This window comes from Nicotiana tabacum, chromosome 16, assembly GCF_000715075.1.
Source record: "Nicotiana tabacum cultivar K326 chromosome 16, ASM71507v2, whole genome shotgun sequence".
Taxonomy (NCBI): domain Eukaryota; kingdom Viridiplantae; phylum Streptophyta; class Magnoliopsida; order Solanales; family Solanaceae; genus Nicotiana; species Nicotiana tabacum.
The window spans coordinates 136,147,954-136,164,944 of record NC_134095.1 but is presented as its reverse complement, the minus strand read 5'-3'; the positions used below and the strand labels follow the sequence as shown (position 1 = coordinate 136,164,944).

Sequence of the window (16,991 nt, the reverse complement as noted above, 5' to 3'; positions counted from 1 at the left end):
CATACTTTAAAGATTGAAATGACGAAGGTATTTTGTTCTGTTATCTAAACACTTTTACCCTTTGTCATCCCTTTGAGCCTTGCTTATTTTCTTTCATATCCCTCTTTCGGAATCAATGTCACCATTAAGAAACGCGAGTGCAGAAGAAAAGAAAATGAAAAGAAAAGAAAGAAAAGTGAAAAGAAAGGAATAAAAGAAGGAGAAGAAAAGAAGAAGAAAATTGAAAGTGAAAAGTAAAAAGAAAAGAAAAAAAAAAGAAAATGAAGAAAAGAAAGGAAAAGAAGAGCGGAAAAGAAAAAAAAACAATGTAGTCTCCATGACGTGAACTACGTTTGACTTGATCCCGAAAGGGTACGTAGGCAGCCTCTCTGAGGTTCAGTCATATCAAAATAAAATTCAAAAGTCCCCAAGCAAGAAACTGGGGCAGAAGTCGTGGTTGTTGTAAGAAATCTGATTTCGAAAGTTGTAATTTTAACCCATTTTGAAATTGTTTTGAGCCTTTCATACCCTTTCTTTCTAACCCCGTCCAAAGCTCACATTACGGTCCAAAGAAAGACCTTCTAATCAGTCTTTGGGGAATGCCAAGTCAAGCAGGTAAAAGTAATTCCCGTCAGGGGCAACACTCTGGTACAAGTAAGGAGAGAAATTAAAATGAGAGAGTCTTATTGGTGAAAACCTTCATGGGTACCGTAAGGCAATGGGAGTTGAGAGAAATTAAAATGAGAGAGTCTTATTGGTGAAAACTCTCACGGGCACCGTAAGGCGAAAGTGAGTTTGAGAGATGAACGAGTGAAAGAGGTATGCTGGTGCAAATCTTTCAAGGCGCCGCAGGATGAACAAAGTTAAGGTTTGGGTAAAGTAATCAAGTGATGGAAATTCTGGGGAAACAAAATGTGGTGACCAAGAGCTGGTTAGTTGGGCAGATTGGGCCTATTAGTCCGAAATGCATGTCATGACTATTGGTACCAGCTCTTCCGGTCAGATAAGTTTCTTTCCCTTTTCCTTTTGTAGCAGTCATCTGGTTTTGGATTCTTCTTATCCTTAACCCGCAAAGTCATTGCATTTCATTTTCTTTTGGGTTCGTTTGTATAAGATGTTTTAATGTCAGTCTTGTTCAAAGCAAGTTAAAGCTCACTACCGGCTTCCACATTTGCAAAGCACAGCGTGGTCAGAGCGTACTAAGGATAACGTGATGTGAGAAGGGGTTACAAGGAATCACCGGAAATTTCATCGGTGGAATGGCTTGGTAATGTCATGGAAGATGCAAAGGTTTGGATAAAGGGGTCAGAGGCAAAATAACAGCATGAGTATGAAATACTCGGTTCGTCAAAGGTCAGGGGGTTCGAAGGTCAGTCAGAAAGTCAAAGCGGTTCAGGGCAGTTCAGGAAGGCAATCGGAACAAAACAATGTAGTAGAAAGATCTCCAGCAAGAATGCCACCAACTAACCACCATTTTTGAACTGACAAATTTTCTTTGATTAAAACAGGGGCAGCAAAGTTCGTTTGTTTCAGGGGAACTCTCTGTGGAGAAAGGCAGTCACCAAAAAGGATTGCTTTTTGATTTTCAGGACCCTCCTAGAAAATGGGACCTAGTTTAAAGTTAAGAAATAGCATAATCTAGCATAAATGTATCCCAAAAGAATATAAGTTAGCTTAGAAGTCGGCATGTTCAAGAAAGGATTCATTTAGGAGTTTCCAGGACCCTCCTGAATAATGGGACTTAGCTTTAAGATTTCAATTAGATAACAACATTTAGCGTAAACTCTGTTGTAGGGTAGTATAATTCAGACATGAAAGTTGTCACCCTTAAGATAAAATTTGACCTTTGATTTTCAGGACCCTCCTGGATAATGGGGAGTAGTTTAAAGATCCTCTTAGATAGCAAGATTTAGCAGAAGTCACACCCGTAGAAGATATAACTTAGATTTTAATCCAACGTTTAGTTAAGAGTTGTCAGGACCCCCCTGAATAATGGGGCCTAGCTTTCAAATCCTTAGTAATACTTGGTAATATGGTTTAGTTTTACAATCACATATGCCCCAGCCACCAAACTGGGGCAGAAAATTTTCTTTGTTTTGTCTATTTGAAGTCAGGAGCCCGCCTGGAGAGCAGGGAATACTTTCAAGCGCAGCAGTCAGGAGCCCGTCTAAAGAACAAGGGAGTGCAATTTAAGTTTTAGATTTCAAATTCTTTGTTTTGTCTTTGGTGAAGTCAGGAGACCGCCTGGAGAGCAGGGAATACATTTCAAATTGAAGTCAGGAGCCCGCCTAGAGAACAAGGGAGTGCAATTTAAGTTTTAGCTTTCAAATTCTTTGTTTTGTCTATCTTGAAGTCAGGAGCCCGCCTGGAGAGCAGGGAGCACTCTCAAGTTAGAAGTCAGGAGTCCGCCTGGATAATAGAGGAATACATTCAAGTTCAAGTTCAGCAGTCAGGAGCCCGCCTGGATAATAGAGGAATACATTCAATTTCAAGATTCAGAAGTCAGGAGTACGCCTGGAGAACCGAGACATACAGTTCAAGTTTCAGTAATCGGGAGCCCACCCGTACAACAAGGGAATACATTCAAGTTCAGCAATTTGAAGAAAGGAACAACACCTCAGTTTGTAGTTTGCAATGGCAACAAGGGATTTTATCAAGAAAACACAAGACAACAAGGCAACGAGGAAGTACGACAACAAGTTTGAAAAATTTAGATAGGATTTTGTAATTCATAGGTCATAGTTTAGTTTAGCTTCTTTTATTTTGCCATGGTGTAATAAGGAAAGTCAGCAAGCAGTAGGAGCAGCAATCGCAGTGAAATCATAGCTCCTAGTAGTCCCATCTACCAGACACTCCTGAACTATACTGACCTGATTTCTGTTTAGCCCAGGCTATGTAGGCAACTCCTGAAGCAGGGTGCGGTCAACGTTTTCAAAAAATGCTTCACACAGAATATGCGAACGGGCAAAAATTGCTCGTTTCCGCTCACTTATCTTTGCACGAAAACTCTTCGTGTTTCCGGGAAAAGAGGGGCAGCTGTGAGCATGTGATTTTTTCCCTAAGCTAATTATTCCCAAAAATTCAAACAAAACAATTTCTTTATTTTTACAATTTTTGTGAATTTTGGTGTCACTTTCTGATAGTTGTTTGCATTTTATTTGTGCATGTTAATTCATATGAAAATACAAAAATATGCATTTAGGATATAAGTTCATATTTTAGGATTAAGTAGAGGTTAATTTGTTTTGGAACAAAATATAAAAATCACAAAAATAGTCCATTTTGCATTTTAATCGTTTTAATTGTGAATTTGCCGTGAAATAGGTTTTTAATAATTTTAGAATTTAATTAATTTAGCTTTGACATCTATTAGAATTTTTATTTTTAATTGTGCACTCATAAAATTAGGGAAAAATAAAACAAAAATACAAAATGAAAAATGAGTAAAAGAAATAAAAAGAACAAAAAAAGGGGGAATAAATAAAGAGGGTTGCTCACAATTGGGCCATTTCAATTAAATTCACCCAGCCCAAAGAAAAAATCAGACCAAACACACCCCAGAAACCGGCCCAAACTCGTCCCTCTACCCGGTCCACCCCTCTTGCCCTCGAAACGACGTCGTTTCGTTCCCAGTTGATCCGGACCGTCGAGGTTATCAGATCTAACGGCCAGAACTTCCCTCTCGTTATTATATAAATGTACGAAAATAACCCACCCCTCTCAGACCCCCCCCTGTCCATCTCTAACCTAAACCATAAAAACCAGCCGCCCCCATATCCTTTCACCGGAGCTCGCCGGCGGTGAATGACACCTACTCCAAATTACCCCAATATAACACCACGAGACCTCCTCTTCTCCCTCGTCATGAATCCACTACCCGTTTCCTTCAAATCCATCCCTAGCTCGTCGAATCCTCGATCAAAGATTCTCCGGCCAAAACCCAAAGTAACCCAATCACCACCAAATTAACACCATGTGACCGCCTGGGCCTCCTCTACCCAACCCCTATAGCCCTGTCTCTCGAATCTACCTGGAACAGCTCGAATATCAAATCGAAGGTTTCCGACCAAAACCCTAATGCAAAATCTCCATGATTTCGGACCCTAACAACCCTAACCAGGTGTTTTCTTATGAAAACACGTGGTTAAGGATGTTACGGGTCAGAAATTTCGGGGGATTTGGAGAAATAACCACTGGCCGGAGCTCTTTGTTATCAGTGAGTTCTTGTTGGTATTTTCTTTTATTTTCAATTTCTTTTTCCTTTTCTGATTTTCTGCATGTGTGAATTCCATGGTCCATGTCTAGTTTAATTTGCGTTTTAAATTTTTTTCAATATTGTTCTAGTCTTGTGTCCTGATTTTTTGTGATTAAGTCTAGTTGTTTGTTTGATTTTAATATGTTCCAATTCCTGATCTTAGTTTGATTTTAGTTAAGCCGTTGATAATTTGTTAATTAGTTTTACTAAGTTTTGCTTGAATTAATTTCTGGTGTTCCATTAGTTTGGGTTAATTACTAATTAGTTCAGTTTTAGTTTAGTTAATCATCATGATTTGTTGAATTTGGTTATAGTTGATAGTTTAATTTGGTCATTAATTTTGGGTTCAATTGCTAGACTCAATAAGAGTTTAAATCGGGATAGATGCAGAGTTTAGAAAATGTTTGGTTATAAATGTACTTTTAGTTTAAGTTCAGGGGTAGTTTAGGCACGGAAAAGGGCTGCTTTGTTAAAGAATAGTAATTTCAAAACCAAAATAAGGGTAGTATAGGTATTCTAGAGGTAGAAGAACACCCTAGGGCCTTCTAGAAGGGGGCCTTGGTGTAAGTTTCAGTTTTTTAGAAGCAGTAACTTGAGTAACAAGTTAGGAAATGAGGGTGTTAACATGTGTAATAAGTTAGAAAATAAGGGACTAATAGGCAATTGAAAATCTGAAGCTTCCCCTTAGTTTTGCCTATAAAAACAGTCTTTATTGCTTTGTTGAAAGAGGTTGGAACCCCAAAAATTTCCCCCAAAACCCTCTCTGCAGATCTTAGCCTAAAATTTGAATTTCAAATCAATGGAAGTTCAAAAATCCTCTTCTAGATTTTAGTTTCGAAAAATCCAGTAGAAAATCCAAAAAAAATAGAAAACTCGAAAAAACAATTGTTACATTGCTTTTCCTTAGGCTATTTTGAACTCCGGCACTTAATTCAAGTTTCTATCTCAATTAGGATCTAAAACTGTTTGAATTCCTTTGTTTCTATTTGGTATTTGAGGTCTGAAGGTAATTTGGGTCAGCTGGGCATTGAGTCTGATTAAATCGAGTTGACTATGGTGATCTGTTAAGTGTGTGGATATGCTGGGTTCATTTTCTGGTTGTTTGATATAGTTTTGGGCTAATTTGTTGATTCTGCTGGGGTCTTCAATTCATTTTTGAACTGCTGAATCCTTTCTGGGTTGTTGTACTCGTTCGTTGACTGCTGCCGGGTTATAACTGGTTCCCTAGAACTGTTACTGCTGCTGACTTCTCCTTTTTTTCTACTTGATTCACACTTCAGGTACACACAGCTTCGAACTCACGTCAGTGTAACCTTGAACTGGAGTGGAAATAAAATGTTCATCAGATTCACGTGCGTGGATTACTTCTGTTGTTCGTAGTTAGATAGATTGTTGCACTTATTTGGTTTTTGTGTTACATGAACAATGGATGTAGGGCCTTTATAATCAGGACTGCTTTAGTTTGGTTTGGATTGTTCGGACTATTAATGTGTATTGGATTGTTAATATGTATTAGCTTAGTATGACTTTGTTTATTGATTAGTTAATGGTCGATATTAGTAATAACATAATTATGAAAGTTGAATTTAGGTCTTAATTTGTAGTTAGTAACTCAATACTTGAATAACAGCAAGTGAAAAAAAACGCCAGCATTAGCGTGAATCAATTTAGATTTGTTAGATTACTAGTGGGAAATTACAATTAACTCAGATTGTTGGACACATTTTTGTTTTTATGTTAGTGCATTCTTATTAAGGGTATTAAAATACTTGGTGTTGTTTTGGATTCCAAAGCAATAAATATATCCCATTTTGGAAATAATACACGACATATTAGTATGATGAAAGGCCATTTCATCTCCAGCCCTTATAAATGAAATTAATGCTCATGTTTGCCAATATGTACGTTGTTAAGTAAATGGAATGGTCTGGGTGGTCCACTGACTGTGAAATAATGTGCAATTTGTTTAGGGACTCGTCATGGGCTCAAATTGTTCAGCCCTCTCTAGATGAAGCCTGGTTTATTTTGAACCACTTGTGGAAAGTGTCCTGCTTTACTCATTCAGTTACTGGGCATGATTGGTTGATATTGAATTATAAGAACTTGGTCCTTTCAACATGGTAATTAATTAGGATTTTTTTTATTTTAGAGACAAATAGAAAATCACAGTCACTTTTAGGTTGGCCTTTTAATAAAATAAAATGAGATGAGCCTCGCCGAACAAAGATACAAATGTGGGGCTCTCAATAGTGTTATATGAAAGTTAATTAGAATTGGGGATGGCCGTTTAGCGAATCTCACGGCTTTCCCCAAATAATAATACGCTAGACTCTTTAAGCACGACTTTAATAAAATTACATTCTTAAATACGGGTGCACATTTATGTGACCCAAATCCAAATCTCAACGGAGTCGAAATGTGTTGACAATCACGGGTGCATTGATTGCGACGTGGTTCGAAATGCGTTTTCACGAAGTTGCAATTCTTTTAAAATATTGATAACAACGGTTTACGAATAAAAGGCACACATGTATTAAATCAGATAAAATCAAATACAACAGTTAAGCGACCGTGCTAGAACCACGAAACCCGGGAATGCCTAACACCTTCTCCCGAGTTAACAGAATTCCTTATCCGGATTTCTGGTTCGCAGACTATGATACAAAGTCAAATTTTCCTCGGTTCGGGATTCAAAACCGGTGACTTGGAACACCATTAATTTTCCAAGTGACGACTCTAAATAATTAATAATTAAATCCCGTTTTGATTGTCCTTTAAGTGAAAAAACTCCTTTACGCCCTCGCGGGCGTAGGTGAAAAAGGAGGTGTGACAGAATGGTGATTCTAAAAGAAGGAATGGCACCAAACATAAGCTCCTTAAAATCTCTATTTTTCTTTTACTTTCGGCATACATCTCTATTGTTCACACCTCTTATTTTTATGTAGCTTAACCCAGGTAGAACCGTTTCGCCTAGGGGGATCCAGCTCCTAGTTTTCCAGTTGAAGTACTCTTTGCTCAAGTTATTTTTACGTAGCTTAACCCAGGTAGAACCTTTTTCTCCTAGGGGGATCCAGCTCATAGTTCCGGGTAGAAGTACTTTTTGCTCAGGTTATTTTTACGTAGCTTAACCCAGGTAGAACCTTTTTCTCCTAGGGGATCCAGCTCATAGTTCCGGGTAGAAGTACTCTTCGCTCAGGTTGTTTTACATAGCTTAACCCAGGTAGAACCTTTTCACCTAGGGGGATCCAGCTCATAGTTCCGGGTAGAAGTACTCTTCGCTCAGGTTGTTTTTACGCAGCTTAACCCAGGTAGAACCTTTTCACCTAGGGGGATCAAGCTCATAGTTCCGGGTAGAAGCACTCTTCGCTCGGGTTGTTTTACATAGCTTAACCCAGGTAGAACCTTTTCACCTAGGGGGATCCAACTCATATTCCGAGTAGAAGTACTCTTCGCTCAAGGTGTTTTACGTATCTTAACCCAGGTAGAACCGTTTTGCCTAGGGGGATCCAGCTCATAGTTCCGGGTAGAAGTACTCTTCGCTCAGGTTGTTTTATGCAGTTTAACCTAGGTAGAACCTTTTCGCCTAGGGGGATCAAGCTCATAGTTCCGGGTAGAAGTACTCTTCGCTCAGGTTGTTTTACATTAGCTTAAACCAGGTAGAACATTTTCGCCTAGGGGAATCCAGCTCATAGTTTCGGGTAGAAGTACTCTTCGCTCAGGTTGTTTTTACGTAGCTTAACCCAGGTAGAACCGTTTCGCCTAGGGGGATCCAGCTCATAGTTTTCGGTAGAAGTACTCTTCGCTCAGGGTGTTTTACGTAGTTTAACTCAGGTAGAACCATTTCGCCTAGGGGATCCAGCTCCTAGTTTCCGGGTAGAAGTACTCTTTGCTCAGGGTGTTTTACGTAGCTTAACCAAGGTAGAACCATTTTGCCTAGGGGGATCCAGTTTGTAGTTCCGGGTAGAAGTAATCTTCACTCAGGTTGTTTAATAAAGTTTAACTCAGATCGAACATTTTTTCACCTAAAAGGATTCAACACTTTATCAATAATGCATGGTGCTAACACTCGATTCTATTTCCTACTAGTAAGAGAAGGTACCAGCCCCTGATTACATTTCCTTTCAGTAGTACGGGATACTAATCCCTGGTTACATAATCATTTGTTACCAAATTTTATCTCTTTCAGCTAGTTTATACTACTATTTCTGTCTGTCTTTTCAATAAATTAGACAATTTACAGATTTCTCTAATAACTCACAAAATTTTCCTAGTGCGAGACTGGGGCAGAATTTTTTTTTTGTTCGTTTTTGATGGTTTTGCAGGCTCAGCCGTATAGCACAAGTGAAGATTAAAGCTTGCAGTTTCAGTTTCTCATCAGAAGGAAGAAGTTTTTCGATCACAGGATAGTTGGAGTTAACTTTGACAATGTGTCAGTAACCTAGCTTCTCAAGATTCATCTTCTCAATTTTAGATCAGGAAAGCAAGCAACTGAAATTGAGTCATAATCGTTTCTTCAAAGAGTATCAAAATCCAATCTAAGGTCAACGCAAGTGAGCAGGTCAAGAATCAATATTTGACTCCAGAAGACGCATAGATAGGATTTTTGTACTCTTACTTTGCAGACATATATAGTACTCTTCTCTTTTTCTTTTTTGATGTAAGAAGCGAGTAACAGCAATAGCAACAGCGACAGCAACAGCAGCAACAGTCTTAACTCTAGTGTTCGGTAGTCCCAGCTACCAAATATTTCCAGAACTACACTGACCTGATTCCTTTATAGCCAAAGATATGTAGGCAGCCTCGGAAGCAAGGTTCGGTCACCTTTTTTTTCAAAAAAAAAATAAAATTGCTTCCATTGGAGTGACATGTGAGCAAAAATTAGCTATGACATTCACTTTTCTTTGCACGAAAACTCTTCATGTTCTCGAGCAAAGAGGGGCAGCTGTGAACACCTAATTTTTGCACTATTTTAACACCTCCTAAAGTTATTAGTGTTTTGTTATTTTAATTATTTTTCTCAATTTTTGTGACTTTAATTGCATATTTCCTATCATAAAATACTAAAAAAAATAGTTCTTTCTTCATTTGTGCATTTTAAGAATTAACTAGCTGTTCAGTTGGTGAATTAATCTAGTTAATTGATCATTAGAATAAGTTATTTAATTAATTTATTTGTGTAAAATTAGTTTAATAAGTAGGATTAAGGAAGAAATTTGGCCAAATTTGAAAGAAAAAGTGTCCAAGAGTTCAAGATAAAGGGCTGACATTGAAAGGGTATGAAACGACGTAGTTTTGCCTCAAAACTACGTCATTTCACTAAATGAAACAAGATCAAATCATACCCATCCATTCCATCTTGATCCAATAGATCTCATTCACTCTTGGCTTAGGTATTTAAAGCCTCAAAAATTTGAAAATTGTCCTCATTTTCACCCATAATTCTTTTCTCCTTCTTCTCTCTTCTCTCTCTCTTCACTCTCTCTACGCCGCCCTAGCTCCGCCCACCGCCGCCGGCCGGAAATCGCCGCTGCCGGCGGACCACCTCCAAACACCTCCAAATTCACACCATGTAATCTCCACAACTTCCTCTTTCCATATCTCCAAACCAAATCCTTCAAAAATCCCTCAAACTCCTTGAATCTTAGATCTAAGAAACTTTCACGTCACTTTTTTGCCTAAATTATTGAAGCTCCAACCACTACCACCCCACAATACTACATCAATGGATAGAGCTCCTCAAGACCTAGCTATTGATGCCAATTTCACCATGAAAATCTGGCGATCAAAATCCGGCCAAATTCCGGCGACCTCCCCGAACACCCTCTTTTGGCATACCACCATTTTTTCGGCCACTTGAATTATAAAATGGTAAAAATCCTATTATTTTTCCCAAAGCCTTAGACTGAGATAGTACCACAAAGCAGGGGTTAACATAAATGACTCTATGGAAGTCCTCTCCCACTTGAAAGCTAAATAAGGAGAAGAAGTGCCCCAAATCAATGCATTCCATTCTTAGCAGAGGTTCCTTCCATATAATCCCTCAATGTACTTCGCTCACCTTCGAAGAGTGAAAGGATCATTCAAAGCAGACTAAAGGCATAGGGCAAAGGAGCTTAGAAGGGTGACGGAGGGGAGTAGTAAGGTATGAAATCACTTAGATAGAAGCATGTTGGATGACGGAACGATGACTTCATGCTTAAATTATAAATTAGAGATTTCTGACCTTGAGAAATGATGTAAGTGATAGATGGAATCGTTCAGTAGGCTAGTTTCCATTTTCGATTGAGAAAGCGGCGGGCCCAGTGAGCTCTCCAATAGTGCACCGAAACGGGGCCGGAGAGACGGTCAATCACTATCACTCGACAGGGCATACTACCCTAGCTACCTACACGCATAACAGGTAAGAGCATACGAAGTTCGTGGCTGATTTTTGTTTTATTTTTATTTTTTTAGATCTTATTTTGGTCTATTATTAATTATTTTAGCATTAGTTTTTGAAGTTTAAAATGTCAAATTTTCTGTTTTTGCACTTGTTGAAGTAGTAAAATAGTTTTGTGTTGATAAAAGTGAGGTAGTGAAAAATACTTAAGAGTATATGGTACTTGTTTAATTGTTTATTTACTACTTCAAGACTCTTTGAGTACAACACTCAAAAGTCAAATTGTTTGGTAAGAAAATGTAGACCTTTGGACAGTGTTTGAATAAAAGTCTGTCTTTGAATAGTGGAGAGCAGATTTTGTTTGAAATACTTGACAAGATTTGAACCGGAAAGTCTGGCATTTTGAATTTAAGAGCAGATTTGTAGAAAAATCTGTCAAAAAGATTGATTTTTAATTTTTTTGAAATAGCTGATTGTTTTTTTTTTTTGGTAATTATATTTTCATTAATCACCAAAAGAGGCCTTTACAAATCAGTAGAGTCATCCTCGACTCACTTACTCTTTACATAATATCTAAGTCTACCTCTTCTATGAGCAGTACATAAGGAAATTATACAAAAGGCTGATTAGTTGCTACATTGCTTTTAAAATCTAAGCTGTTGTAATCTTGCTCTCATTCCTCCTTGAGCTCGGATGTTACAAACACATGCCATTTCTCTTGCTACCTGCTCTGTTGTCCTGCTTGTCCCCTCAAATATTCTACTATTTCTCTGCCTCCAAAGCCCATAGACATATTCTGCATATACCATTTTCAGAAGTCTGGCTGCACATGACTTCCCCTTAGCTTTTGCTGTTATCCATGCCATCTTCTGTGCATAATCATGGTTGGTATTCACCTGGATTTGTGGCCATTGTATAAGTCTTCCCCATACTGCTTTGGCAAAACTGCACTCACCAAACAAATGTGTGTGTGTTTCATTTGTTCCATTGCACAAACAGCACATTGTATTCACTTGTATTCCCCATTTTGCAAGTCTATATGTTGTCATTAATCTGCCATGGCATTGCATCCACATGGTAAATCTTGCTTTAGGCCTAGCATCATTGTGAAACATTAAAGCTCTCCAAGTCACCCTGCTATGATTTCCTAGCATGCCCAGATATATATGTTTGATGCTACTCTGATTGAGTTGCGCTGTAGGCAGTTGTTGAATTATCCCTCTAGCCTCTATGATCTTTTTCACCATCCAACTGGCCTGTTGGGGTATGTCCATCTCCATTATGCTTTGACTTTTTATGTAGTAAGTATGTATCCATTTCATCCACATCTTATCTTTTTTCTTTGCCAAATCCCAATAAACTTTACTGATAGCAGCTCTATTCCAGATTCTAATGTTCAGAAGATTATATCCTCCAGCAGATATAGGTAAACACATTCTATCCCATGCTATCAAAGTTCTCTTGGTGATTGTATTAGCACCAGCCCAAATATAGCTTCTGCAATATGATTCAATCAGACTCATCACCTTAGCCGGGATAATGAATATTTGAGACCAATAGGATTGAATCCCAAAAATGACTGTTTGGACTAACTGTACCCTACCAGCATAAGATAACTTTCTAGCAGTCCAAGATGAAATTCTTGCAACTATTCTGTCAATCAGTGGTTGCCATTGCATAGCTGTTATCTTCTTTGTATCCAGGAGAATGCCTAAGTATTTGAAAGGTAACTCCCCAAGTGAGTATCCAGTCTTCTGTAATATTTCCTTTTTAGTAACCTGTTCAACCCCTCCAAAATAGATTGCACTCTTATTAGGATTAGCAAACAGTCTAGATGCAGCAGAGAACTGCATGAAGCAGGCATGTAGAGTAGTGACAGATTTGCAATCCCCTCTAGCAAACATCAATAAATCATCTGCAAAGCTGAGATGTGTTATATCAAGCTTACCACATCTAGGATGATACCTATACTCCTTATTATGTTTCAGTCCTCTGAGCAGCCTACTTAGATATTCCATTGCAATTGCAAACAAGAATGGTGATATAGGATCACCCTGTCTGAGTCCTTTGGCAGCTTCAAAAGGCTTTGTTAGTTCCCCATTTATCATAATTGAATAACTCACAGAGGTTACACATGCTGTCACCCAATTGATAAATTTTGTAGGAAAACATAGATACTCTAGCAATTGTTTCAGATACACCCACTCAACTGAGTCATAAGCTTTCATCATATCAACCTTCAACATACATCTAGGAGATATATGCTTCCTACTATAAGCCTTAACAAGTTCATGGGCAAGTATGATGTTATCTGCTATCTTCCTCCCTGGGATAAAACCTGCTTGAGCTTCCGAAATGATATATGGCATGATCTTTTGTAGTCTACCAGCTATGACTTTGGAAATGAGTTTGTATAGTACAGTGCAGCAGGCTATAGGTCTAAAATCCCTAATAGTCACTGGGTTGGGGATCTTTGGTAGCAAAGTAATAGTAGTGCAATTGATTGCTGGAAACATCATCCATGTATGGAAAAATTCTTTCACCGAAGCACACATTTCATCTTTGATCAGTGGCCAAGCTTTCTTATAAAATTCAGCATTGTACCCATATATACCTGGTGCTTTATCACTTCTTATCCCTTTCAAAGCTTTTTCTATCTCTTGACAAGACACTTCAGCTATCAAATCTTGTTGTTGCTGCTTTGTTAAGGTAGGTCCTCTCCTTATCACCATTTTATCTCCTGCTGGCAGGACATGTGCACTAGTACCCATTAAACTTTTGTAGAAGGATATTATCTCCCCTTTTATAGCTTCATGATCTGTTATGATGTTTCTTGCCAATGTTTGCAGCTCATCAAGATATTTCCTCTGTTGTCTGTCCTTTATCATTGCAGTAAAGTATTTATTGTTACCATCACCCAGTTTGATCCAGTTTGCTCTTGATTTCTGCTGCAATATCCTCTCTTCTATCATTGACCATGTCTCCAGTTTCTGCAACCAATCCTTTTCCTGTTCTTGTAGCATATCACTATAGTTATTTTGCAACTGTTTTTGTATTTGTTGGATGGTTTGTCTGGCTTCCTCTATCTTCTCAGTTACACCTTTGAATTCAGCTTCATTTAGTTGCCTAAATTTGCTTTTCATTCTCTTGAGCTTGGACCATATGTTTTTCATCTCCCCTGTTCCTTTGTTATTACTCCACTCTTCTCTTATTATCATCAGAAAATCAGGATGATTAGCCCATACATTAAAAAACCTGAATGGACTCTTGTTAAACTTCTGTATTTGCCTTATATTGATGGACATGGGGTTATGATCAGAAATATAAGGTTCTCCATACACTGTATTTAAGTGATTATAATTCATCATCCATATATCATTTCCAAATACCCTATCAATCTGACTCCATACCCTATCATCTCCTTGCTGCTTATTATTCCATGTGAAATATTCCCCTTTCCATGACAATTCTGCAACTCCAATGTCATGACAACATTCAGCAAATTCCTTTATGTCTGTACTTTTCACAGGTACTTTTGAGAGTCTATCTTGGGCATATAAGATAGCATTGAAGTCACCCCCAATAAGCCAAGGTCCTGTAATATTTTGAGCTATTCTTTTAAGTTGTTCTCATAAGTTCCTTCTTTTATCTGCATCATTATGGCCATATACTACTGTGAGGTAGCAGCACATCCCATTTTGCTTCCCAGTTACCAAACAATGTATGAATTGATCATGCTTATCCAGAGGTTGAATTGTATAGACATGGTCATCCCATATAATCCACACCCTGCCATTCACAGCATGTTCATAATTAGTTATCCTGCTCCAATTAGGTACTATTCTATTGATCATCTTCTCTGCTTTGTCCTCTTTCACTTTTGTTTCAACTAAACCAGCCAGCTTGTAATGTTTTTCCTTTATGTACTGCTTTATTTCCTTTTGTTTATGTCTCTTATTCAGTCCCCCAATGTTCCATATTAACCAAGTTATTGATGTTTGGTTATTCCACCTCTCATATCAGGTGGCCTAGTCTTCTCCCTTTGCCCCTCTTCCTGCTGCAATACCTGAAAATCATTCTTTGTGGTTATTACTGCATTGCCCAGTGTCCTGCCACTTGTGCTAGTCAGAGCTGGCCATTCCACACTTTGTTCTACCTGCTGCACTTCTTTTGCTTTTCCTTTATCCTTTGTATCCTGTGCCTTCTCAGTATTTTCATTGCTAGTGATTGTATTCTCCTGCCTCACAAGTTTGATTGCTCCCTTGTTTATGTTTCCTTGTTGTTGTTGTCCCTGTCCTTTAACTTGCCACCTTGTGGTAATTTTTCCCTGTTTTTGTCTTTCTCTATACTGCTCCTCTTTGTTCACTTTCTTCTCCACAGTACAGTCATGCCCTATCTTCATGCAATTTATGCAGTATTGAGGCTTCCATTCATACTCCACCTGCAGTTGAATCTTCTTCCCTGATGTTTCTTGCACTGTCAATTCTGTTGGTAGTTGTTTTGTCACATTAGCTTCCACCAGAATTCTAGCATATGAAATGCGAGTCTGCTTAGTAGTACATTCATCCGCAAACAGTGGCTTCCCAATGGCACTTGCTAGCTTGCTCAGAGTCGTGTTGCCCCAATAGCTCATAGGCAGATTTGGTATAGTAATCCACAAAGGAATTTCCATCAGAAACTCTGCCTTAATATCAAAATCAGGAGTCCATTGCTTCAATATCATTGGTCTCCCATTAATGGTATAAGGACCTCCATAGAGAATGTCCTTCAGATCCCCAATAGTGTCAAATCTGGCTATGTAATATCCTTCGTCATGTAAGTACAGATCTGGTATGCTCACTCTACTCCAAGTATTACTAATGTATTTCTCCATGTATTTATACCTTGGTATATCCCCAATTACATAAATAATTAGGGCACACTCCCATTTCTTATTCTGCTCCTCAATTTCTTCGTCATCTACTTTAACAACAATATTACCATCTACAAATTACGGTGGTATGTAGGACAGGACCATACCATTTTCCGATGATTTGTTTCCAGCAAAGAGATTTGCCCATGTTTTCTCTTTCTTTGGTGCTGCTGCTTGTGGCTTTAGCTCATCCATCTGCTCAGCTACTACTGTTCCATTAGTTTTCAGCTCAGTCACTGTTGTTTGTTCCTTCATAACCTCCACAACAGTTATTGGAGTGCCTTCACCTGACTATGACGACACATGCATTTGCACAGCGCTGAGATCTATCCTTTTCGCCGGTCCTTTAGTGTTACTAGGAGATCCTAATTCCAGAGAGTTAGCTTGAAATTGGTTACCAATTGGTGTTGTTATTTGTTGTGTAACTCCTTGAGCTAGGGTGTCTGCATTTACAGTTGCACTGATAGCTTCACCGACCGTCACAAGAGGTTCTCGTTTAGGTCGTCCTCGCTTTCTCGCCATGGCTGATTCTCAGACGGCGTCCGTTAGTATAACGTGCGCCGAGAGCATGGCATTAAGCATGACTTAGCTGATTGTTTTGATATAAAAGGAGGACACTCCATCTTACTGAGGGAGCTCTAGACACACAAAAAAAAAGAAAAAAAATCAGTAGCTATAATATCCCTTAGCAGCTTTTTTGAGTTGATTCTTAAGTGAAAAACTTGTTTAAGGAAAATAGAGTAGTCTTGAAAGATTTTTCTGGAGTTACATAATTGTACTGTTTTGCTGGGTATTTCTAGTTTATTTTCTTGGGTTTGAATCTGCCGGTTGTCGCTGTCTTTTGCTGTTGTTGTTGCCCATTTAATTGTTCTACTGTTGATTTTGGAAAGAACTGACTCTGCTGTATTTGTTCTTCTTTCTATTGTCCAGGTAATTTTCGGACCATGTAAACTCATAAAATCGAGTTGGAATGAAAGATAATGACGCTGAGAAATATTAGTAGCTTTATCCTTCTATTGTAATTCATTTTTATATGCTCTTGAATGTTTGATAATGTTATAACGATATGTTAGTTAATTAAATTGTGTTAAGCATCTTTAATTATTTTTATTTTTGCAAAGCATTAGATATAATTCCACTGGCATTTGGTTGTCTGAAAGGAGCATATATATTAAAATTTGAACCCTTGTAGCCATGTTTGTCCCTTTGTTGTCACCAAGCTATTATTATTATTATTATTATTATTATTATTATTATTATTATTATTATTATTATTATTATTATTATTATTATTATTATATTTTAGAGTCCCAATAATCTTTTTTTATCTCTTAAAAAATACTTATTTAGTAAGGTAGTTAAGTTGTAGATTAGAAAGACAATCTGTAAACTTATTTTTGTAAATAGTTGGCTACGGATTGCAAATAGCAAGATATGGCCAAATCTGTAACATAGCTTTAAAAGGC

At 38.0% G+C, this 16,991-nt stretch overlaps 1 long non-coding RNA gene across 1 annotated transcript; it reads left to right on the top strand.

Annotated features, from left to right (window-relative positions):
* The first annotated feature begins 9,976 nt into the window (after positions 1-9,976).
* Positions 9,977-16,717, top strand: LOC142170582 (uncharacterized). The gene is made up of 2 exons (XR_012699845.1): positions 9,977-10,102; positions 16,456-16,717. It is a non-coding gene; the product is annotated as an uncharacterized LOC142170582 (long non-coding RNA).
* The last annotated feature ends 274 nt before the right edge of the window (positions 16,718-16,991 follow it).